This window comes from Neolamprologus multifasciatus, chromosome 22 (genome assembly GCF_963576455.1).
Source record: "Neolamprologus multifasciatus chromosome 22, fNeoMul1.2, whole genome shotgun sequence".
NCBI lineage: Eukaryota > Metazoa > Chordata > Actinopteri > Cichliformes > Cichlidae > Neolamprologus > Neolamprologus multifasciatus.
The window spans coordinates 2,832,350-2,856,582 of record NC_140459.1 but is presented as its reverse complement, the minus strand read 5'-3'; the positions used below and the strand labels follow the sequence as shown (position 1 = coordinate 2,856,582).

The window sequence follows — 24,233 nt, the reverse complement described above, 5'->3', positions numbered from 1 at the left end:
CTTCAGAATCGGTCCAGGCCAAATTTCTCACCCGCCATCCCTGGTGGTGGTGCAAAATAGAATTGCTGCAGGGCTTCTCCGGCAAAGATTTTACGACAACAAGTCAAAGTCGTAAAGCAGACCTCCAAATGAGCTCACTTTTGAAGGTCTATGTGAGCCAAACGTGCTGATAAAGCTGACATGGCAGGTTCTTACAGGACAAAAGGCCCGAGATGGCTTCTCGCTGGCGAGCTGAATCGTGCAGATCTGTGAAAACGATTTCATCTACAGTGCTGGCTGGGCAGCTTTCCACACACGCTGTAATTCCCCATCTTTCAACCTTTTTTGACCTCATATCCTCAATTTCTCAGAACCACCACAGTCTGAGATAGTTCACTCTTAGTCACGCTATCTTTATTTTAGGAGGCAGCATCAATGATCTGAAGCGTTACAATTCACATTCAAGCCAAGAGGCGAGAGTCCTTTAAGTCAGATCATCATTCACTTTGTGTACACACACTGTTCTTCTGATTTGTGAAGAGCCTGGTACGAATCTAAACAAATCAAATCTAAAAGTACTAATGCGAGGACACCTGTTTATGTGGATGTGGTGATCCTGGCAGGATCTCCAAGTCAGTGTCTCTCTTGACAAAAGGTTTTACCACTGGATCTTAGTGCTGTTCATCAACCCAAACCGTTGCCTAGTTTTAGAGAAATCAGCTGTAGAGATGTCTGGCTTCTCTTGATTATAAGACAACTCTGATTCTGTTTAAAGTGCAATAAATACACTCAAAATAAATTAAAAGAACACTTTGAAAACAATGGGGAAAAACATGCATATACATCTAAAATGATATGGACCAGGTAACGTTTTAGGAAGGAAACAGTGCCACATATTTTGATGAAAATGATCAACCTACAGAAGCTGAATACAAAAACAACTTAAAACTAAGTAAAAAAAGATGCAGCAGGTTAGTTCACTTTGCCAAAGTTTCCATGAGCAACTCAAAATGCTGCTCAGTAGTTTCTGCAGCCGCCACAAGCTGCTGTGGATGCCTGACAACAATGGGACACGCTCCCAATGAGACGATGGATGGTCTGCTGGGAATCTCCTCCCAGATCTGGACCAGGGCATCACTGAGCTGATGGGCCCAGTCAGTGGTATCAGTCCCTTCCTCCTCTAGGAAATGAACCCTAACCCACTGCACCAGCGCAGGGTCTAAAAATTGGTCCGAGGATTTCCTTTGGCTAAGTCAGGGCAGTCAGGGTGCTGTTGTTGCGCCTGCAGATGGACCCTCCATGGATATGCCTCCTCGGACAATCGCCACCAAACCAGTCATGCTTAATGTTACAGGCAGACCCTTTCAGGTCTGTCACATGAGACCTTCTCTCACCCCAACCGGTCGCAGCAGATGGCCCCGCCCCTCCCTGAGCCTGGTTCTGCTGGAGGTTTCTTCCTGTTAAAAGGGAGTTTTTCCTTCCCACTGTTGCCAAAGTGCTGCTCATAGGGGGTCATATGATTGTTGGGTTTTTCTCTGTATCTATGAAGCGCCTTGAGGCGACTTTTGTTGTGATTTGGCGCTATATAAATAAAATTGAATTGAATTGAATTGAGCTCAGGGTGGAAAGTGGTGGACCTGGTATTCTGTGGCAAATGCCAGTCTGGCTCCACGGTGCCAGACAGTGAGCCCACCAGAGGACGTCCGGCCCTCATAACGTCTGTTTCTGATTACTCAGTGGCCTGTGGAGGTCATTTGTAGCTCTGGCTCATCCTGTTCCTCCTTACACAGTGATGCAGATACAGATGTTGATGGCTTAAAGACCTTTTGCGCCTGTTCGGCTCTCTTAGAGCAACTGCCCGTTTCCTGAAATCTCCTCCAGGCTCTTGAGACCGTGCTGGGAGACAAACCTTCACACACTGATGAGCTCCTTGAGGAGTTAGTGTGTGTCTGAGCTCCGTAGTAGTGACACTACTCTACAACTCTGTATGTTAGTAATCCATTATTGCCATATCACACATAAAAGCAGCTTGGAAAAACTACTAAGACATAAAACACATGTTGCAGCTCAATACTCTTTGATCTATGCGCACACAGATGCACTGATGTGGTATAATTACAGTAGATTAGGTCACTTTGCTGTATGTTATGGATGTAAACTGTGATCCGGTGCGTTCACACTGCCACAGGCTATAAAGTGGAACTTTTTTCTCACGTCTGTGTGCACAGAGACGCATCGATGTCAACACAGCGCTGCTCTCCCATCTGTACCCCACAATTTACATTTTAGTGGATCGGTAGAGCCACAAAACCTAAGTGCAACATAAAATCGCCTTCCATCCACACCCCGAACGTGCCGGCCGAAGCCGCCAAGCTTAACAACTCTTCTGGCAGAAACGCTGGGATCATGCTCAGTGTGACATGATGTAAACGTCAGTGGCGTCCCCTCAGCTGGGCTGTGATGTTAGTTGGCTGCACAGTTCTTTGGGTTGGCAGGTTGTAATTCGCCAGAAACCAAATGGTTCCTACACGAAACTACTCAGAACAAGGTTTGTGTGCTTTCTGAGTAACTGGGTCGGGATTGCAAATGAATTTTTTGTTCATTTGTCCTTTTTTTGAAGAGATTTGAGCACAAAAAGGCGAGTGGTGTAAAACTGGGTGACTCACACAAACACTGTGTAGATCAATAATCAGCACTGCAACACACACATTTGACTTTAGTAACCTTTTAACTGAGTGCAAATGCTGAGCAGAACAAAAGAAAGGAGATCATTTTAGAAAAATAGCTGAGTAAGGAAACTCTAATCTCTCAACTTTCATCACAAACAGCACAAAGGTTTGATTTTCAGTCACAGTTAAGATGAACTTCACGTCCGGTGTTTGCAGGCGAGAGCTCTTCCTGCAGGGTCACAATCAGTCAATCAGTTATTGGTCAAATGCAGCTGATTGACCCGACTTCTCGCTCGGGCCCTGTGTTGTGTGTGTGTGTGTGGTATTGAGACCCAGCTGACCCAATTCAGTGGGACAGAGCAGCGTCTCTGTCTGAGCTTCAGAGCGAACCGGCTGCAGGTCAGACAGAGGCGCTGCTCTGCAGACAGAACGGCCCGAGGCTCCACAACAGCTCATCTGCATGGAAGACCAAACTTGGCCCGTTTAAACCCTCAGACAGAAGCAGCCCTGGCCGTGACGCCGCACAGGAAATTAGCTGTTAGTCAGAGACCAGCAAGAAGGGAAAGAGATCAAAACTGAGGCCGGACCGGAGCGAAATGAAGGAAACATGCTAATCAACAAGGAGTTCAGACATCTCAACCTATGAGACAAAAACCCTCTCAGGTAACGTTAGTTCACCGATGATTGGCAGAAACCAAAAACTACTTCAGTGTTAAACAGCACAGATGATACAAAACAAAGTTTCTGTACCTAACATAAGATTCTGCTTTGGGATTACATAGGATGTGGTCTAAATTTGGCACAATTCTGACGGAAATCTGGAATTATCTGAATAAATAATGAGCAAACGAGACTGATTCAACTTTTTGTGCCAGCGTTCATTACGCTGGACTTCAAAGACTTCAGCCAGCGCCAAAACCAGCAGAATCATCCCTTTGCATTGGAACGATCTCTCGTCTCATCCGCTTTCTTCCAACAACCAGCAGCTCCAACAGTGAAGCTTTAAAAAATGTGCTCGATGATGTAGTGTAGTTTAAAATATTATGCACATTTGAGAAGAATATAAATAATAGGGGTGCAACAATACTCGTATCGATATTGAACCGTTCGATACAGTGCTTTCGGTTCAGTACGCATATGTATGAACAATACAAAATTTTTAATTTATTTTATCAACTTTCCTTCTGACAGTGCTGTCTGTGTTGAGCGCTCAGTGGATCTGCGTTCGACTACTCCGCCTAGGCTGCACTGTCGAGCGCAGATCCACTGAGCGCAGCGCAAGCTAGCAAGACAGAAGCTAAGCTCGTTGCAACATGGCAAATTGAACCTCCCCCACCCTCATTCAGATCTGGCCTTTGGAACTATTTTGGTTTTCATGTGACGTATGACCCTGAAGGTAAGCGCGTCATGGACAAAAGTAAAACAGTATGTTGGATGTGCCACGCAATGCTCAATTGGTGGGAACTAGTGCGCTAACGCTAGCTTGTTAACGTGTTGACGCCGTCCAGCCCCACGCACGGGGCGATCCGCGGTAGCTCGTTAACGGAGATTTGCCGTGTTGTGGCGTTAATGTCATTTCAGATTAACGCTGACAGCACTAGTGGGAACACAACGAATATGACTGCACATTTACTCCGACATCATCCTAGTGCAAAGACAAGTGGAAGCAGACAAAAACAACAAGCAGCATGCTACAAACTTTACCCGAGTCATTTAGACAGCCGTTAGCACATGATTCTCCTTATGGGGACCTGATATGTTTAATATGCTGCTGAGAATATAGCCCAGGAGAAGCTTTTATTTTGAAAAGAGCCATTTCTCTGTAATAAACTCTCTTTTCCAAAGATGAGTGATTTCTCCATCAGATAGATTTATTACTTTGTTGTTTCAGCAACATTAAATTTAAAAACTGTACTTTTGAGTTAAAATATATATTTATAATTTTAATAAATGACAAATTAAAAAGGCATGAACATTTTTTGTATCGAAAAAATATCGAACCGTGACACCAAAGTACCGAACCGAACCGTGAATGTTGTGTATCGTTGCACCCCTAATAAATAAGTGTATATTGTTCTTTTTGTCTGTGTTCATATAGTTTTGATTTTAGACTCATAACTTTCATAAGAGCTCATCAGGTAAAAAGAGATAACCCAATAATGTCTGTTTATAGAGATAATATTGTTGTGAATGTTTCCATATGACATCACTTCTACTTGAGTCGGTAAAAGCAGATTTTACTTTAAAAAGCTCAGTGACATCAAAAATTAGAGGAAAATAAAACCACTACAAAACGGTACAGTAGCCACGCCCCTTTTTTCTCTCATTTCTCATCTCAGAACAGCTGAGATTTATCTGGTGACCCTCCAGCAGAGCCGAGGGTCAGTAGATAAAAACAGCAGAGCCTCAGCAGTAAAACGCTGCTTACATGTTGATGAATCAGTGCTATTAGTACGTCACATAAACTCAGATGACAGCTAGTATGGACATTCTCACTTTGATTTATTATTGAGTGTTTATTAGTAGCTTGAGCTCAGGACAGGGTCTTTCCTCCTGTACGTCCCTGTCATCTCATAATCTATAGCAAAAACTATGAATTATTTTATTAACTGTAAAGCTTCATGTGTAATCCACAGCCTAGAGCGTCCCAGCTGCAGTTTCTTTAGCATTAGTAAAGCAAAAAGCTGCAGGATAGGTGAGCAGAACATAACTGCACCAAACACACAGGTGACATTAGCGACCCGATGGCTAAGCACGTACTCTTCTACACTGCGAGCTGCTGCAGTTGAACATATTCCTCCTTCAAAGAGGTCATAGACAATGAAGACTTTCTGGAATTATAAATACAGGCCACTAAATATCCTGATTTATGAGGACTTTGATTTTACTCATGACCTTTATTTGCCTTTAAAGATGAGCTGTTGTTACCTGTGGTTGATGTTGTGTGATCTTTTTCCTGTGTGATGTGGGTTGAATTTAGTGAATGATTGTTGATATCTGTCCAGGTAACTGAAGACTCGTCCTGTTGGAGTTTAACTTGAGATTTTCAGCCCTAAGTGGAAGTTTTCTACTCTGGGAAAACTACGAGATTTGGTGCATTCGTGGACTCTGTTTTCTCCCTGATGAAGACTTGAAACAAACAAACAGAGTTCTTTGATATTTGAGTTTATGCTCATGTTTGTTTGGCTCAGTTTGAATTAGGTTATTTGCATCTTTAGTACTGAATAAAACAGCGAATGACTCGATTTTACTCGATCTCCTGGATGATGTTTGACCTTCATGTTGGACGTCATTGAAATACTTTTTAAACAACTTCAGCTTTCAGCGCCACAAACGACAATCACAAGCATCGGCAGCTTTCTGGGTAAAAGACAGAAAAACTTTTTGGGAAGAGTCCCGGGGCACGACTCTAATCCAGCACACACACTTTCAACCCTAATTTAAAAATCGAGATTCCTGACCGACTTTCCCGAGACGAGAACCTCGCTGTCGAGCGCTCTCGACACTTTAACCGGCGGATGTTGAGCCGCGTCAGCGCGGTGTTGAAGTGAACAGTGGGTGACCTGGAATCTAAGACTGGAATTTAAATCCATCCGACTGGGACGTGAGCTCAGCCATCGCATTCCCACGGGAGCAGCTCCACACGAACACTGGTGGAACTGGGCTGAGGAACTGGAGCAGCTGAAGCATCTCACACACACACACACACACCACACACGCCCAGCAGGACAGGCAGTAAATCAGTGTCCTGTAGAACGAGACTATATTTCTTATCTTGTTGCTACAGGGACGTTACTACTAGTGAGCTATTTTTGAGAACTGGAGCATGAAGGAGGAGGAAGAAGAATAAAACAACGACAACTGGAGCTGCAGAGGACAGAAGATGGGATACAAGAAGAAGAAGAAGAAAGGAAAACTGGAAGATTGAAGTGAAAATTAAAAGGAAACAAACACTTCAACGACCCTGCTCTTCGTCTGGGACAGTTTTCTTTAATCCCAAACACAAGTTATGGTACAAACAACAAAAAACCCAGATAAAGAAATACTAAACCTAAACCACATTGTAGCCTCAGCTCATACCCTTGCACACATTCACAGAGAAGACCCTATATAGAAACTACACCCCTTGCACTGCCGTAGGCCCCAATTCCTGTGTATCTGCAACCCGCTTTGCAACCCACATCCCCTTAGTTTCTTCATTTCATGCCAAGTGTAATTATAATTGGTGTCATATCTAATATATTGATGTCCGCTCTATTCTTGAGTTTTTGCTGCGTTGCCGCATTGTCAATGACAGTAAAGTGTTTCTGACTGAAACGCAGTAAAACGGTTTCAGTACTTTGATCCTTTCAGTTGCTATAGTGACAGCAGTGCATTCAGGTGTCTGTGGGTTGGTCTCTCTGTGGGTTTACCTGTAGCTACAGCAGGGTAATGCTGTCAGCTGCTCTTACTCGTGTTTTCTGATCAACTCGGATCAGTTTTTAGTTACATCAAAAAAGAGAAAAAAGCTACAAAGTACCCAAACAGGAAACTTACTCTTTAAAAAGGCAGCAAATGTGCAAATCTGTTAAAAAGTGCCTCCACCTTTACTGGGACTGCAAAATCTGGATCCTTTTGTGTGCATAACAAAATAATTACAAATTATTATTTTAGGATGGGATGTTTGTAAGGACGTTTCACATAAAAATAAGTCTCAAAAATGTGGTTTAAGTACACAATAATTTAAAGTTGTAAGTTCAGAGAGTGGCTTCATCGGGTGATGGCCTCCAGATCGCACTGGAACGGTTCACAGCAACGGGAATGAGGATCAGCACCTCCAAATCTGAGGCCATGGTTCTCAGTGCCCACTCCGGGTCGGGGATGAGTTCCTGCCCCGAGTGGAGGAGTTCAAGTATCTCGGGGTCTTGTTTGCGAGTGATGGGAGAAGGGAGCCGGAGATCGACAGACGGATTGGTGCAGTGGCTGCAGTGATGCGGACGCTGCACCGGTCCGTCATCAATTTACCGGTCGATCTACGTCCCTACCCTCACCTATGGCCACGAGCTGTGGGTAGTGACCGAAAGAACGAGATCGCGGATACAAGCGGCGGAAATGAGCTTCCTCCGAAGGGTGGCTGGCCTCTCCCTTAGAGATAGGGTGAGAAGTTCGACCATCCGGGAGGGGCTCAGAGTAGAGCCGCTGCTGCTCCACATCGAAAGGAGTCAGCTGAGGTGGTTCGGGCATCTGACAAGGATGCCTCCTGGGCGCCTCCTGGGTGAGGTTTTCTGGGCATGTCCCACTGGGAGGAGGCCCCGGGGCAGACCCAGGACACGCTGGAGAGATTATATCTCTCGGCTGGCCTGGGAACGCCTTGGTGTTCCCCCGGATAAGCTGGAGGAGGTGGCTGGGGAGAGGGAGGTCTGGGCTTCTCTGCTTAGGCTGCTGCCCCCGCGACCCGGCCTCGGATAAAGCGGATGAAGATGGATGGATGAATGGATGGAAGTTCAGAGAGCAGGCTGCTCTATTCTATGATTAGACTGTTGATATGTGATAAAGGTGCAATCCCAGCAGCTTGTTTAACCCGCAAAACCCCAGAGTTTGGCATCACCGTAGCGCTTTGATTTCACTCTTTTTTCCCTTGCTGCCTGTCAGTAACACACACACGACCACAGCTGTGACGCCATTAAGATCACACTCGGCACAAAAGCCGTAAAGAAGTCAAAAATCATTTAAAAGGTCCCACAAAACGTCAGCTTCTCCTGTCAGTCTGCTGCTGCGTGACAGAAGTAAGTAATCGGGTGATGGGCAGCGTTAAATCAGGCGCATGGTGTTGCCTGGTGGTTGCATCAGTCAGCATCTCTCTCGCTCTCTGCATATAGCCAAGGTCACTTTACAACTTCAATACGTCTCACGTGTCAACAAGCAGCAGAGGTGTCGCTCGCTGTCAATCTCTTTAATGCAGAGGCACGAAATGCCAACTTCCTGCCAATTAGCGACACGTCACAAAGGTCACGTTGAGCTCAAATGGAAACAAAGAACTCGTATTTCCCATTAAGTACTCCACAGCACAGAAACATCTTGATGTCTTTGATCTCTTTATGTGAGAGCTTCTGTTTGTACGGAGCGCTGCAGTAAAAATATCATAAGTGCAGCTTCGAGTTTAGCTCATTTGATTTTTTAAAAGTGCAAAAATTTCACAATTTTTTGAGGTCCGGCTTCCTGAACCAGGGAGACAGAAACAAGATGATGCATTAGCTGAACTTCTATATTTAGCCTAAAGGCTGCAAAAGTCTGAATATCTGTTATCTATGAATGTGGCAGCACCAGATCTGATCACATTTAAGCGTCGTTGCTCCATCTTTAAGCTTTCAAAATCACCTCTCCTGACTGGGATAGAGGACACACGCAGTGGGAGTGTTTTTAGGGAGTAAACAGAATTCCTCACATCTCACGGAGGGGCGACCGGGGTCGTACAGTCCTGGAATACCACACACAGAAGTGGGGAGGGGAGCGATCCAAGGATGCCTGCCAACATAGGGCTGCAGTCTTGGGATGCTTTCTGCAGTGTGTGTGTGTGTGTGTGTGTGTGTGTGATACAGTAAAGGCTTAAGATTCTTTAAATAACACCTCCCTCTCGTCACGTCCTGAGGTTGGAAAGCTGTTTGCTGCTGTTGGGATTCATAGACGAGCAGCAGTTTTTAAGAGTTCATGTTGGTTTGCATCATCTGCTGTTTTATTTTTATTTTTTATTTGCAGTCATCTAATTCCAGCAGGCAGTCGTACGGTTTGCACCTTTTGCGGTCGTATCTGCTGACCCGACACGGTTGTAACGGGGGCGGGGTTGTCACGGACACTGATAACTGTCAGTCATCAGCGGTGAGACAGCTGCCGACCCGTCAGCTGCTCTGACCACGGCTCAGCGAGCCGCTGCAGGAACGCTGAAGGAAGGAAAACGGAGCGTGTGGCACGTGTTCGCTCCAAGTGTTCCACTATTAAGAAAAAAGGTTGAGTTCATCAGAATAACATTGCTTATAAAAATGTGTGTATCATAACAAAGAAAGACTTATTGTTTTTAGAAAGTGGCTCAAAAAAATGCTGAAAAGTTTCACATTTTAGAAAAGATTCTCAAAATCTCCTCTAACCTCCCCGAACGCTTTCATGGCATTTTTTTATTCTCTGATGGGACCTGATGAATGTAAAAATTACCAGATTTTTGTTTCTGAGAAATATGAGATCTACATACGAGGACATTCGTTTTAAATTTCGATAGAACAGTGGCAGCATAGTGTCCTCGTACGAGGATATCAGGCCCTTGTAGAGCAAATTTTAGTATTTTGATCTGAACAACCCAAAATGTGACGTCCACATATGTGACACCAGGTCCTAGCAGGTTAACCTAGGACCTGGTGTCCCTTGAATTCATGTGTGGTTATTCATTCGTGCCTGTAATCACAGCTGTGACTATCAGACAGAAGTAGGGATGGGTACCGGTGTCCGGTAGTAACCAGACCGAAAAGCAGCGCACATTTCGGTGCTTTATTTCCTGAGCTGTGATACACTTTAGATTCTAGCCAATCATTTTACGTTTCCGAGGATAGTAGGCGGGTCCAGGTACGTACGTTCTTTTAGAGCAGAGCTACAGATTAAAAATGCCCAAGGTGAAGCGGTCAAAAGTCTGGCTGTACTTCACAGCAAAATATGCAAACTCAGCAGCTGCAACAAGTGCTTTAAGCTGATACTGTGATACTGTCAAAGGAGGTAACACCTCAAATCTGATGAAACACCTGGCGACGGATAGCGTTTTTTTTAAAGACGAGAAATGCGGCGTATTTGATAGCTTGCTGCGAGACCTCACACCGAGCACATCTACTGCGGGTGTGGTGGTGACGGATGATGATGACAGCAGCAGCCGTTCTTCTCTGCGTGAGTAGCTTCATGTTGTTCGTGTGTAATTTACGTTGAGTAGGCTAACCACGTTATTACATTAATGCATGTAAGGTGAACTAGCAAACACCATCATAGCTACATGCGGCTGTCTTCTTGTTTGATGGCAGATACTCCCTTCACCCTGGCCAAAAAGGCTAAAATGACCAAAGAAAAAGTGGGAAACAGTTAAACATGAGAGGTTTTTGGACAAAGTTTGTGTTTTTTCCATTGTTTAAGCTGCTTCCAGCCAAGAGTGATACCATATATGCCCCATAGCTGCAGAAAAGGCTAACATTGTTATCTTTTTACAAAAAAACAGCTGAACATGAGAGGTTTTTGGACATATTTTGTGTTCTCCATTCTTTAAGCACCGGTTTGAGCACCGTTTAAACACCGGCACCGTTTCAAAAGTACCGGTTTGGCACCGGTATCGGATAAAACCTAAACGATACCCATCCCTAGACAGAAGTCAGGAATATTGCATCTCACCTTAACATGCCTCCACCAACACCTTCAGTGTAATTCTACCTCTGCCGTGTGAGTAAAGCAGCTCTGACCCATCGAGACGTAGACGCTACGAGGCCTCTGAAGCTGCGCTGCGGCATCAGGCAGTGACGTGTTGGCTGCAGGTGCTTTCAAATGTGAGGTGGGACATCCGTGGATCAAACTTGACTGATTACACCGAGATGTTGGAGGTCTTGTACTCGACTCTCCATAAATGGCCTGTATTTATATAGCGCTTTACACATCCAGTCATCCACACATTCATACACACAAGCTCCACCACCTGATTATCAGGGTTTCGTTTGTTACAGCAACCTGGACATTATGACCACGGAGCAGTCACGCCTTCCAAAAAAGCCATGAAAGATTAGAAGTATAATCAAAGGTGTTTAAAATGACAAACCAGAGTTTCTCAAATGTTCAACAATTCAATGACAGCAAGAGAAATCTTGGTTTGTTATCTTGGGAAAAGTCCTAGAAAGACATTTTAGCTCGAGTGGAAAATGTTCTGTGAGCCATCCTAAACTTTGACAGCTCTCCGGATGCTGCACATTTAAAACACAGCATCATTCGGTCTTGTTACACCTCCGTGTGTTGGTGAACTATTGCACAACCAACGCGGCCAATTTATCTGCCTCTGAGGAGCTCCCTCAACGAGGTGAATATCTGTGGAGATATTTATGGACGAGATGGACAGTTTCGTTGTTCCTCTGACAGCTGCAAAAACAGAATGAATGAAACAACTCAGAGGACAGAGGGACCAACCGACCTCACAGCCATTAGGCCTCACACACACACACTGACCAAACACACACAAACACACACACACTGACCAAACACACACACGTGAGACGGGTGGAAACCTGCTTCGATGTACAGAGAAACAGGAATGCAGAAACCAGATCCCGCTGATATCAGACGCTCTTTAATCCAACGTTTTAAAACAGCGTCCAACGCTGTCGTGCCCAGCTTTGAAAGATTTCAGCCAACACACACACGCACACACACACACACACACACACACTCTTTGAACTGAGACTAAAACAAAGCAAAGTGAGCGTTTGATTTGTTTGACCCGAGCTGCTGCCAGCCCCTCAAGCGAAACCACAGCTCCTATTTCACCGCTAATCTGTAGTCTGAAAGAGTTGGCAGGCTCACGGTGTACACCCACTGCCCTCTGAGTGTGTGTGTGTGTGTGTGTGACAGAGAGGGAGCGGTGTCTGAATGCTAAAAGCTTGTGTCACTTCAGAGTTCGACCTCTCCGGTAAAGACGGCGTTGCCTCTCGTGTTGCTGCAGCAGCTTCTGTGCAATCTCACAGATTTGCAGCCCGAGTAAGAAAACACAGCCTCGCTGCGACATAAAAACACATCTGTGGTCAAAAGTCACGTCAAGATCATTTGTCTTTTCCACTGCAGGTGTCGCAGTCACTATTAAAAACGTTTGATGGTTTGAAATCTGCCTCCAGTGATGGATGGAGTTTAATGACGAGGATGCAAACACTGCCATCATCATTAGTTTGTTCTGTTATATTTTTTGTAGTTTAGTTGAAGCTGCACTTTGAGCACTAAGAACATGCTCAGAGTTGATGTGCAGAGCTTTAAGGTCGGCGGTTCAGGGTGGGTGCAGTGTTGCTTCACCTATTCAGGCCATGAATGAATATTTGTTTTTATAACTTATCTGATATTCAATATCTTGGATGCATATTCTGCATTTTATAGTTCCTTAAATATGTGAAATTTTCCATCATTGTTGTTGTGCATTGTGTCCAGCAGCGTCTGCAATCGAACAGCTGAGTCAGACTGGAAGTTTTGCCACAGCACATCTTCTATTACTCTCATCAGGTTCTTTTCCTATAAGAACAACATTCGTTTATCATTTTATGTTGGTGCATGCACTCACCATGTTTGGGGGCATTTTTGATTTCATGACTTAATTCTCTCTGCGAGACAAACCCAGCGTGTGGAAATGGACTACCAGTGGTTTTCTAGTTTTATCCCCCACTCGATCTGTGATGTCTCAAAGGCATTTATGTCATTTATCTTTAATGTTTGCTTTAAAGTAATTATTTTGTATGTATTTAAGTTAAAAAGAGCAGTAAAAAGAGTTTAAAAAATGTTAAGAAGCTTTAATTTTGAAGGTGAACTTGCTAATAACCTCACTTCCTGGTGGGTTACCTGTATTGCTTCATTTCCCGTTTACTTCCTCTTCCTGGTTGCTCTAAGAGGGAGAGTGTGTCGCTACCCGATCCGTACCGGAAACCCGATCGGTACCCCGCATGCGCAAATCCTACGTCACTTCCTCTCTTTGCCAGCATTGCGACATTCGGTTAGCATACGGTTAGCGCCCAGTTAGCTCCTAGCATTTCTCAACAGCTCTGCCTCCTTTTCGACTCCCGGGACATTTAAACAATGGATAATCTGTATACAAACAAATTTATGCTTTTCTCCTCAACAGAGAGCGTTCCCCGATTGAACAACAGCGCCGTAAAATAAGAAGAATGGCGCCTAATTACAGAGTTAATAATACAGACTTTGTAATATGTCACATGTAGATTCAGCAGCCAGATGAAGTGTTTACTGGCAATTGACAGTGATAGCGGACATCATCATCACTATTCCAACAATCCTCTCCACACAGACGAGCATAAACACACTCGACTATCACTAAATCAAATTTAACACACGTTTGTAATGACGCTAATTCAGTTTACAATAGGGTTCATTCGCTCAGTCAGCAGGTGGCAGTATCCTCGTACACTGGGGAGTAAACTGCCATTAAACGAACAGAAGAAGAAGAAAACATCTGCACATGCGCAGTAAGGATCGGAGAGTCCTGATCCGTAACTATCTTTTTATTTTTCGTTTTTGTCTACATTATATTGAAATGCTTCATTATTGGAAACATGTTAAGAGATACTTATTATTCTTAACAGATACTCTGACCCGTAACTATCGTAAAACGCTTCGACCGGAAGTAGACACCTTTCGCGCATGCGGGGTACCGATCGGGTTTCCGGTATGGATCGGGTAGTGACCGAGTGACATGCGGTCTTGCTCTGAGGCTTATCCACAGCCATCCACTTGGGAACATTGTTCAGGCAACGCCGTAAGTGTATAGATTTCATGATGAAGGTGTTAAAAAGGCATAAATAGCGGTATTTGTTAAAAATTATATTTTATTTGTGATTCATGGAGGTTGATTTGTACATGTTAAAGGCAGTTTTGATGATCATTACTGTTGCTAAAGCTAACACGAAGGTGTAAGGTCACATTTTGAGTTATTTCGTGATGCAATATTTATGTAAACGATCATTTTTTCTATTCTGTATTTCTTTTCAACTACAGTTTTCACCGCTTGTCGAATGAAGATTCTGAGTAAAAAGTCAACTCTACTCGGACTCGTGTATTCATCGACAGAGGTTTAGCTTGGTGTTTAATCAGAGTTGCTACACTCTGCAACAGAACACTACTCGATCACTTTACACTCAAACTGCATGTTTTAAGATTAGGCTTCAAACTTTCCTTTTTGCTAAAGCATATAGTTAGGGCTGGACCAGGTGACCCTGAAGCCTCCCTTAGTTATGCTGCAATAGATGTAGGCTGCCGGGGGATTCCCATGATGCATTGAGTTTTTCCTTTCCAGTCACCTTTCTCACTCACTATGTATTAACAGACCTCTCTGTATTGAATCATATCTGTTATTAATCTCTGTCTCTCTTCCACAGCATGTCTTTATCCTGTCTTCCTTCTCTCACCCCAACCAATCACAGCAGATGGCCCCGCCCCTCCCTGAGCCTGGTTCTGCTGGAGGTTTCTTCCTGTTAAAAGGGAGTTTTTCCTTCCCACTGTCGCCAAAGTGCTGCTCATAGGGGGTCATATGATTGTTGGGTTTTTCTCTGTATCTATGAAGCGCCTTGAGGCGACTTTTGTTGTGATTTGGTGCTATATAAATAAAATTGAATTGAATTGAATGTAAAACCAGGCACAGCCATCATGTTGTCATCCCCCTGGTTTGGGACTCCACATTTTGAAGCCTCAACTTTGGTATTTTGGGCATCGCTAGGTTCAGTTTTTGTTGCCTGATGTGACCATATTTGGACAGGAAGTAGGATTGCTAAGTTAGCAGCTATTTCAACAAGCTTGAATAGAGAGCTGCATCAAGAAGCTTCAACACACAACAGATACTCGCTAATCAGTAAACACTAGCATTTCACTCGACAACACTGGAGCACGGTTGTATCTTAGAGTTTGTACAACACAGTAAGCCATTAAAGACACTCCAGAAGGCACCAACACCACAAACATGTTTCAGAGGTCTAGTTCAGTGATTCAGATTAGCATAGGTGAGGGCTAGCACTAAACTATGGGTTGATTATCAGTCTGCACAGATACCAATAATCTGAAATCTTAACAGTACTGAAACGGGTGACGAAACTCGGTCTGTCTACAGATGGTGTGGAGGGAAAGCCTTTCACAGAGACCAACTGTTAGCTGTAAACATGCTATTTACACAGCTGAAGCCGAGCTTTTAAAAAGCAAAAAACCAACATGGGACTGTGAGGGTACTGACTCGCTTTTGGGGCCAGCCTCAATCAAGGACGTGCAGAGTGAACCTAGTGGTGAAAGTCAGAACTGCAGGTCACATATGAGAGCCTAATACTTCTTTTTAATGGAAGAAAAAGCACATGGAGTAGTCATTAAAACCAAAAAGTGTGATTAATGTTCATTATTCAGACATGAAACCTTATTGCTCAATCGCAGGCAATATGAGCTGGCACCTTTGCTTCAAATCTAAGAAACTCTTAGTTCTTTCTCTTCTTTAAATCATACAATAATTCATGCAAAAGAAAATGTGCCAGCGTCTTAACGAGTCGCAGCAGTGAAACTGGGATGTGTTGACAGTAAACAGCAGTTACTAGAGTGCAGACAGAAAAGCTTTCAGCGAGGAAAGAAAAAGGAAGAGATTCAAACAGGCAGAGATAATAACAGTGTGCGGAGAGAGTGTCTTTGTAGCTCCACCTTATCTCCGTATACACAAAGCACTTAACACTAATTACACACGCAGACAGTCTGAGGCAGTCCGGCTAGCGCTGCTCGTCTGCTCTTTAACAAACTGTAATCTTTCCAAAAGACTCTGAGACTGATGGAGAACCACTGCCGAGCACACCAGTATGACCAGAACTTACTAAAAGGGCCGTATGCTCATTTCCACCTCCATATTTTCTTAATTCTTGGACTCTGCTGGAGCAGCTTTGTATGGTTCCCAGTTCAAGATAACCTTTATTTATCTCACTCTGGGATTCGGTGCAGCCCCTCGGAGCATCATCTCTGTCATGAAAACAGTGTTTTAGCTCCGTTCCCTTTACGCCGGCTTTTTGTTTTCTGATTGGCTGCCCCTCTTCACCAGAATGTGGGCGGGGCTTCTGATACAGGTCCAAAGAAAAGGGAAAACAGAGGAAAGAATTGCTAACTAAGTGAAACTGAGCTTTCAGCCCACAGGGATCACTCGTACAAACACTGACCTCACTATTTAAAACTCTGGCCATGCTTAATAAGATCATCGACCACTGGAACAGGATAAATATGACAACGAATAAGAAAAAACCCACAAAAAGCACAAAAGTTCCACTTTAAAGGAGGCTTTGTGTGCGAGTGTTGTGTCCGTACAAACTGTGTGGGGGGTCTATGACAACAGGGGTAATTTTGCCAGTTCACAACGCACAACACACACACACCTGTGTGTATGAACACACTGACTGTTTTAACTACCCAGAGCCTGTTTGGGCAGCTCTCTCTCAGCTCTGATTGGCTGGTGTCTGTTAAGCCAGACACACTTTGATCCTCCCATTGCTCCCTGGAGATGACACACACACACACACACACTGACTTAACAGTGGGCACATTAGGTTACCTTTGTGTAAGCCTTCTCACCGCTCCCCCACAGTCGTCTATACAAACTACCTGGTGGTCAGGTGTGGGCGGGATGAAGCCGGGTGTTTTCTGTTGATAAAACTCTAGTTTTACAAAACCTAAAGCCAGCGTCTCTGTCTTCAAAGAAACAGTCAACATCTATGACGAGCAGCAACATGATAATGAGTTTACTGTAAATCACAATGATGGGGGTGAAGAGTGTGTCACCCTCAATAACACAGTAACACAACTGTGCTCCAAGACTCGAGTTGCAACATTGTATCAGCGCTCATTTCATAGTTAAACAAGATTTAAATAACTAGTTTGATTCAGCTTTAAAAGTGACATATTATGCTTTCCCTCTATTTCCTGTCATATATCCTGTTACCTGCTGTTATAATGTTCTGTTTGAGAGGGGCAGCCAATCATAAGCTACAGAGAGACAAAACAGATATCGAGATAGAGGATTGGCTGCACCAAGGACCAGTCCAAGAATAAAGACATGAAGGTGGAAATGAGCAGGTCTCCCGTTTAGAGTGACAGCTGCAGAGTGTCGATGGGTAAATGCAAAGCAATAACATGACAAATTCAGTGAAGGAGGATGAAGTGAAGCTGCCTGAGAGTGACCGAGTGTACACAGAGTTCATCTCTGCAGTGTGACAGAGTAGCTGTGAATTATTTAACAGCTGCTCAACCTTTACAAATGGCTCCGACCTCCTGCTGGTAACCTCCACCGCTACAGCCGCCGCTCTCGGGAGGGACGAACACTCCAGCGAATGGGTCTTTGCTTTTCAGCGATCGGACCAGGTCGACGTTTTCTTCCCTTCTTGCTTCAGTTTGTGAAAATGCTCTTTTCCTTTTTTAAATTAATTCTTCCAAAGTCATGCAGAAACACAAAAATAAGGAAATCACGATGCGCTTAATGCAACAAAATATTATTATTATTATTATTATAGAAGCCAGAAAAGAGTGCTTAGTTATTCTTTTTGATGCCATATCAGATGGGGGTGGACAGCAGGGTGGGTGTGGGGTGGTGGTGGGGGTATTCATGACTAATTAGAAGCAGTTTGTTTAGGAGATGAAAAGAACACAGAGCCTCACTTGCTGGGTGCCTCTGCTTAATAATTCAAACGCACCCTCTGAGTGACTCACACAGACATACAGCAGGTATAGTCGTGTCTGCCTGTACAGACAGAAACAGACATGCATGATTACCAATAACATCTAAATATCCATGTTTTTACCTGGTGACTCAAATTTATTCCTTTTCAGTTTCAAGCTCAGCATTCTGTACACTTTTAAAAGCTCTGATTTCAAGCCTTAACCCTTTAAGACCTACCATAGAACCAAGTCCACCAGAGCTTATATTATATTTTTACATGCTGTGGAGCCATTTTTGGGAGCATTTCAAGTTGCTATACATCAATACAACCATTACAGCCTAAATTGTAATAATATGTCTGCATTAAGTGCATAGTAATTACATAAATTGCAAAAAAGTGCAATAAACTACAAAAGAATTGAAAATCGTTTTTGTTTTTTTAACATATATTTCTAGTTAGAGAAATTTAAGAGGCTTATCCCTCAAAACTGTAAATACAAAAAAGTTGCACAAAATAGTTTCCCACCACAGGAAATTTATTTTGAGTGTCTTCATAGTTTTATTTTTGAAATACACCAATTTTTATACACTGCAGGAAAAACGAAAATAAATATTATAATGCAAATTTGCAAAAAAGCAGCATATGCATCAAAATAAACTATTTCCAGCAGTGCAATATGAGTCCTAAGCATCCCAGAAACGACACAGAAAGTCATAAAGTCAAACATAACTTTTAAAAACACCAGTATAGGCTCATGAGGCCCTGATGGTAAAAAACTACATTTCCGCGAAAATGACGTCACTTCCGGTCTCGGGCAGGTCATGGTGGACATGCGATAGTTCACGCTGACGTCTAATCCAATGTAGGAAGTGTTATGAACAGCTGATCGGATCGGCAAAGCTGTTTCTGGAATATTATGTTTTTGTTGCTGCAAGTGCTTTTTATGCAGTTTTTGCAAAGCTATATGTGGAAGGAAACTGTGACCGAGGACAAGCTGATGGCATAAGATGTAAGTACAACTCCTCCGGTTTCATATGCAAAAAAAAATTATTGCGCTAGCTCACGTGGTTGCAGAGCTACCGGGATTTAAAAATAGTTACGCAAAACAGAGCGTACCCGCTCCAACCGGTTTTAAAGGGTTAAAGTCACGTGCACAGTTTCACTCAAGTGACGAGTAGGTGGAGTCATCAACCAGCTTTGTTAGCAAGCAAACTATGAGTGCTAGTGCTAATTAACATACCAATAAAATCCCAAGAGAACCTAAATCCTAAAAGAACTGAAGCTCTAGACTTCTTGATCAACAGGCCACACCCCCAGACTATCTTAGGCTTCTTCACACCTTAAACAGGTGAGTCAAAAACATTCTGCTCTGTTCAGTTGTAAAGAAAGGAACTATTCAAAGAACAAAACCATTTTTTGTAGTAGTTTTGCGTTGGATATTTTAAATATAGGAGTCAGTGGATTAACGATTACGACCTATATGGATGACCACCGCACTGCCTTTATCAACCAAGTTGCGGCTCCTGAAGACCATCGTTATACTGACGGCACTGTATGCAACGGAGACTTGGAAATCAACTGCAAAGATCAACCGCCATCTTGACGTTTTCCAACAACGCTGTCTTCGACGGCTGCTCAAGATCACATATCGGGATCGCGTTACCAATGAAGAAGTATATCGCCGTGCGGGAGTAGAGCCGCTCCATGTCCAAGTCACCAAGCGTCGGTTCAGATTTGCCGGTCGCATCCTTCGGCTACCGGACCCGAGACCTGCCCGTGTCGCGGTTCTGTGGAACCCGAAGAATGGAAAGAGACGGCGAGGAAGACCTAAAATAACATGGAGGAGGACTTTCCTTGAAGATTTACGTTCAGTCGAACTGTCATGGGATGAAGCAACAACTGCCGCGATAGACCGAGTTTGATGGCGTTCTCTTGTCGCGGGAGGATCTAAGTCTAAGTAAGTAAGTCAGTGGCCACCGACTCACTTTTAGAGACAGCCTCAAGTGGCCATTAGAGGAACTGCAGTTTTTGGCACTTTAGTATTGGCTCCTTGTGTTCTCATTGTTTCTTAGCAGTGCACTGTGGACAAAACCAGCTTTTAAAAAAAGCACAGTTTCAGTTTTGTATTTAAACTCTGTAAAAATCTGAGGACTGTGTTTTCAAATGGTTTAATAGTATTTGACAGTCTTGTCAACATGCACAAAACAGACATTTCAATAACCTCTGTATTATCCAAAAACAGTGCTTTAGTTAAACATACATTAACGGTACCCACACATCTGCAGTGGAATGATTCATATATATATATATATATATATATATATATATATATATATATATATATATATATATATATATATATATATATATTATATGAGGTACAATCTATTAATAATAATATGCACAAATTATTAAAACAAACGACATTCGGACTGCTTCTTTCCCCAGTAAAAATCTTTTATGGATGCCAGATTATTTTAGGCATAGAAATCCAAACTTCCCTTTCAGCTTTTCCACTTTCACTACAAAAACCTGTAATTACATTCATTAGTGGGAAGAAATGAGATGTGCTCTGTGCCAGTGTGCAGAGTGTTGGCCCAGTTCAAGCAGCACTCCAAACGAGATGCACGGTTTTCACCGGGCGCCGATGAAAAATGGCTTCTCCATCTGTGCACGAGCAGCTTATCGTCCCTAAAATGGTCTAACTATGGCGCTGTTATCAAACGCTTGTTCCAGCTGCTAAACGTCACCACTCATTTATATCACCAGGACGTACAGGTAACACATCCCTGCACGGGTCTGTTCGCGGTCTCTCTGTGCATATGTTTCTTATAGAGGTTCATTCTGCGTGACGTCAAAGCAGGCAGCTGCTGCTGTTGCCGTGGCGATGCCATACCATAATGAAGCCCTTTAAGACCACACGCTGCTGCTCCTGCTGCTGGCAGTCACTGCAGCTCTGCTCTCACATTAAAGCAGGAACACCTGGGGCCTCGGTTTGTGATCAGATTTCTAATTCTGTCATTATTGCAATTGAAGCACAAATTTAACCCATTTAGTCGACTTTTATCCCCAAAACCAGTTTCCTGCCATCTCGGAAAGATCTCATTTGAGTCCTTTAATACTGAAAAGAATGCACGAATATCCAAGTGGGCATCTTGTGCAATGCTTTGGCACACGAGCCTCGTTTCCAGTGCTGATTATTACTGGTTTTAATTTACCACCATTAAACTAGAGTCCAAACGGATGGCTTTTATTTTGCCAGATAAAAACCATCCGTGCTTTCAGAGTTTTAGCTCAGTCTTTGTGTAAAGCTGTGTTATTAAGAACAGAAAACAGAACTACTAAAGGAGTATTGTTCCGCTTTCTGTCTGCTAGACAAGTTGAGGCTAAGCGTCAACCTGCAGGGCTGAAAAATGAAGCTGACTCGTGCTAAAAACTGAACTTTCTCCAGTGGAGATGATTTAATGATGGATAAGTCAGAACAAAGAACTCGGGCATTTGAAGCAAATGTAGGAGCTCATATAAAAGCTCCTCTTCCTCCAGCTGCCTGCAAGTGTTCGAGCAGTAAAAGCGTCCGACTCTGAGAGTGATCGTATCCTCGGAGCTTTAGGCTGCTCACAGTTATTAGAGGTGCTGTTATAACCACTATTCGTTTTCTACTAAACTACTATGGCAGAAATATTTACCAGTTTCTTACATGTCCTGTAGTTCTGATTTTAACCACTAGGGTTTTCACTGCTGAGAGTTTCTTTTGGAGCCACGGCACATATTTCCCATTAGATCACACAGCACAGCACCAAACAAAAATGTCACAAAAGCATATTGATATGTGCAGCAGGTATAGCAGAATTGGCTGGTTTGTCCCCAGTATACCTTTTTGCTTTCTTCTGACCACCACTTATGCTGGGCCTTCATCTGGCTCAGAATTTTCTCCAGGACCAGGTCAGACCCCTACTTTCTCTTTTCATATATTTATCTATTGTTATTATGCACTGCATCGTCTTACAGCATGACTATTATGTAATTTCTTCTTTGTCTTGTTTTATTGTCAGTTGGCAACCCGTTTAATTAGAGCAGGTAGTTGCACTGCCCTCTAGTGGAAGAGGATGTCATTGTTCTGCCCGTTACTTGCTTAGAGCAGCGGCCTCCAACCTTTTTTGCGCCACGAACCGGTTTATGCCCGACAATATTTTCACGAACCGGCCTTTAAGGTGTCGCGGATAAATACAACAAAATAAACTAGTACCAGTACCAAAAAAAATAAGATTTATTCATAACACACGTGAAAAGACCCAGGAAAACCGAGTAAACGATAAAAACGATAACAAAATAACGCTGAAAACCGATAAAAACCCTGAAAACTATACATTTCACACCTGAGCCTCAACTTTCGCGGGCCGGTACCAAACGACTCGCGGCCCGGTCTGAGGCCCGGGGGTTGGGGACCGCTGGCTTAGAGTACTAATCAGGTGGAACCAGATAATCTTCCACATCACACCTGATCATTTCTCACGGCACACTGATGTGCCGCGGCACAGTGGTTGGGAAACGCTGCTCTAATGGATACTTGAAGCTCGCTCCAATAGTGAGTCAATCCCCAAAGGTTCCCATGTTTAAATTGCCTACAGCAGAAATTCAACATGTTTATAACCAGGTACAATGAGAGTTTTGATGTTTACAGCCAATTTCCTCGTTTGTGACAGCTGTACTGATTCTTTTTAATTTAACTTACATTTTTCAAAGATTTAAATTTAAATGGTAAATGTGTATTTATACAGCGCTTTACTAGTCCCTAAGGACCCCAAAGCGCTTTTCATATCCAGTCATCCACCCATTCACACACTGGTGATGGCAGCTACATTGTAGCCACAGCCACCCTGGGGCGCACTGACAGAGGCGAGGCTGCCGGACACTGGCGCCACCGGGCCCTCTGACCACCACCAGAAGGCAACAGGTGAAGTGTCTTGCCCAAGGACACAACGACCGGGGCTCGAACCGGCAACCTTCCGATTACAAGGCGAACTCCCAACTCTTGAGCCACGATCGCCCTGTAAATTTAACCTCATGTCTGATGATTAAACGTCACTGAACTGGGCTAAATGCTATGATCGTTGTGCTGGAGCCATCTGAAAGTCCATGCTGTCTCCTGAATATGGTCACTTCTGGTAATCAAAAGTCAACCTAAAGCCCAGGGCTTCAAAAAAACAATGAGTTTAAAAAACTAATTGAGACTGAGCCCTCGTTTCGTCTGCCGTTCTTGTTGGGTTATGACTTTGGCCCAGTACTCTGGCTTCACTGGCTTTTTGGATCTCGTTGAAACTGTTCAGTCCAGGACTAAAAATAACAGGACAGGGTCTTGACTACTGTGACACGACTGGACTGGGATGATTTACAAAGCGGCTTTGGCCAGAACATTTCCGAGACTCTCTCTAGTCATTCATCTACTCCCTTTAGTCGTGTTTGAAATACCACACGGTATTTTTAATTCCCCAAACCTCTCTCCAACGACCCTCCATCTCTTCTTTTGTCAACACCTGACAAGTTTGGGCATTTCAGACAAGAAGATGATGTCAGCTTTGAGTTCCAGCTACTTTTCCAGTTGGCTGGGAGGATTACCACTTAACAGCTCAACCTGTCCAGATTTCTGTTCCCTTTCTGAGAAAAAGCATTTGCTGGTTCACTCTTACGGACTCGCACCATCGAAGCTTCTGTGGTTATACTGTGATCAAGAGGGAAGAAAAAGGCAGTTAAAAAGACAAGAAGTAGCACAAAGTTCAGAGATTTCAATGTGTTCCCTTTAAATATCCTCACAGTCAGCATGCAGGCTCACACCAAGAGCCAAAACAGTATTAGCCTCATAAGCAGCAACATGTCACGGCCTACACTTCTGAACGTTTGACCTCTGCGGTGCAGAAACCTCAGAGCACAGGATATACGACACTGCTGTAAGTTGGCTGCTGGGATGGTGAGTTTGGAGCAGGAACAGAGGAACAGGCAGTTTGGTTTTACAGTAACGCGAACACTCCAGCTCACTTCAACCTGCTGACATCATCCCACTTCGTATAATATTTCTTGTGATGTTTATGAAACACGATCTTGATACTTTTACTGTTTTCCAGAGAACATTTCTCTAGTCTTTGTTCTCACCGTAAAGGACACTTTG

General features: G+C 43.6%; 1 protein-coding gene and 1 long non-coding RNA gene across 3 annotated transcripts in view; both read right to left on the bottom strand.

Moving 5' to 3' along the window:
* Nucleotides 1–24,233, bottom strand: part of LOC146492572 (protein MTSS 1-like) — a 75,678-nt gene that overhangs the window by 23,333 nt on the left and 28,112 nt on the right. The gene's annotated exons all lie outside the window — the stretch shown is intronic.
* On the bottom strand, nt 1,415–20,374 carry LOC146492573 (uncharacterized). Its single transcript, XR_014872061.1, has 2 exons — nt 19,197–20,374; nt 1,415–18,274 (listed from the first exon to the last, which is right to left on the bottom strand). It is a non-coding gene; the product is annotated as an uncharacterized LOC146492573 (long non-coding RNA).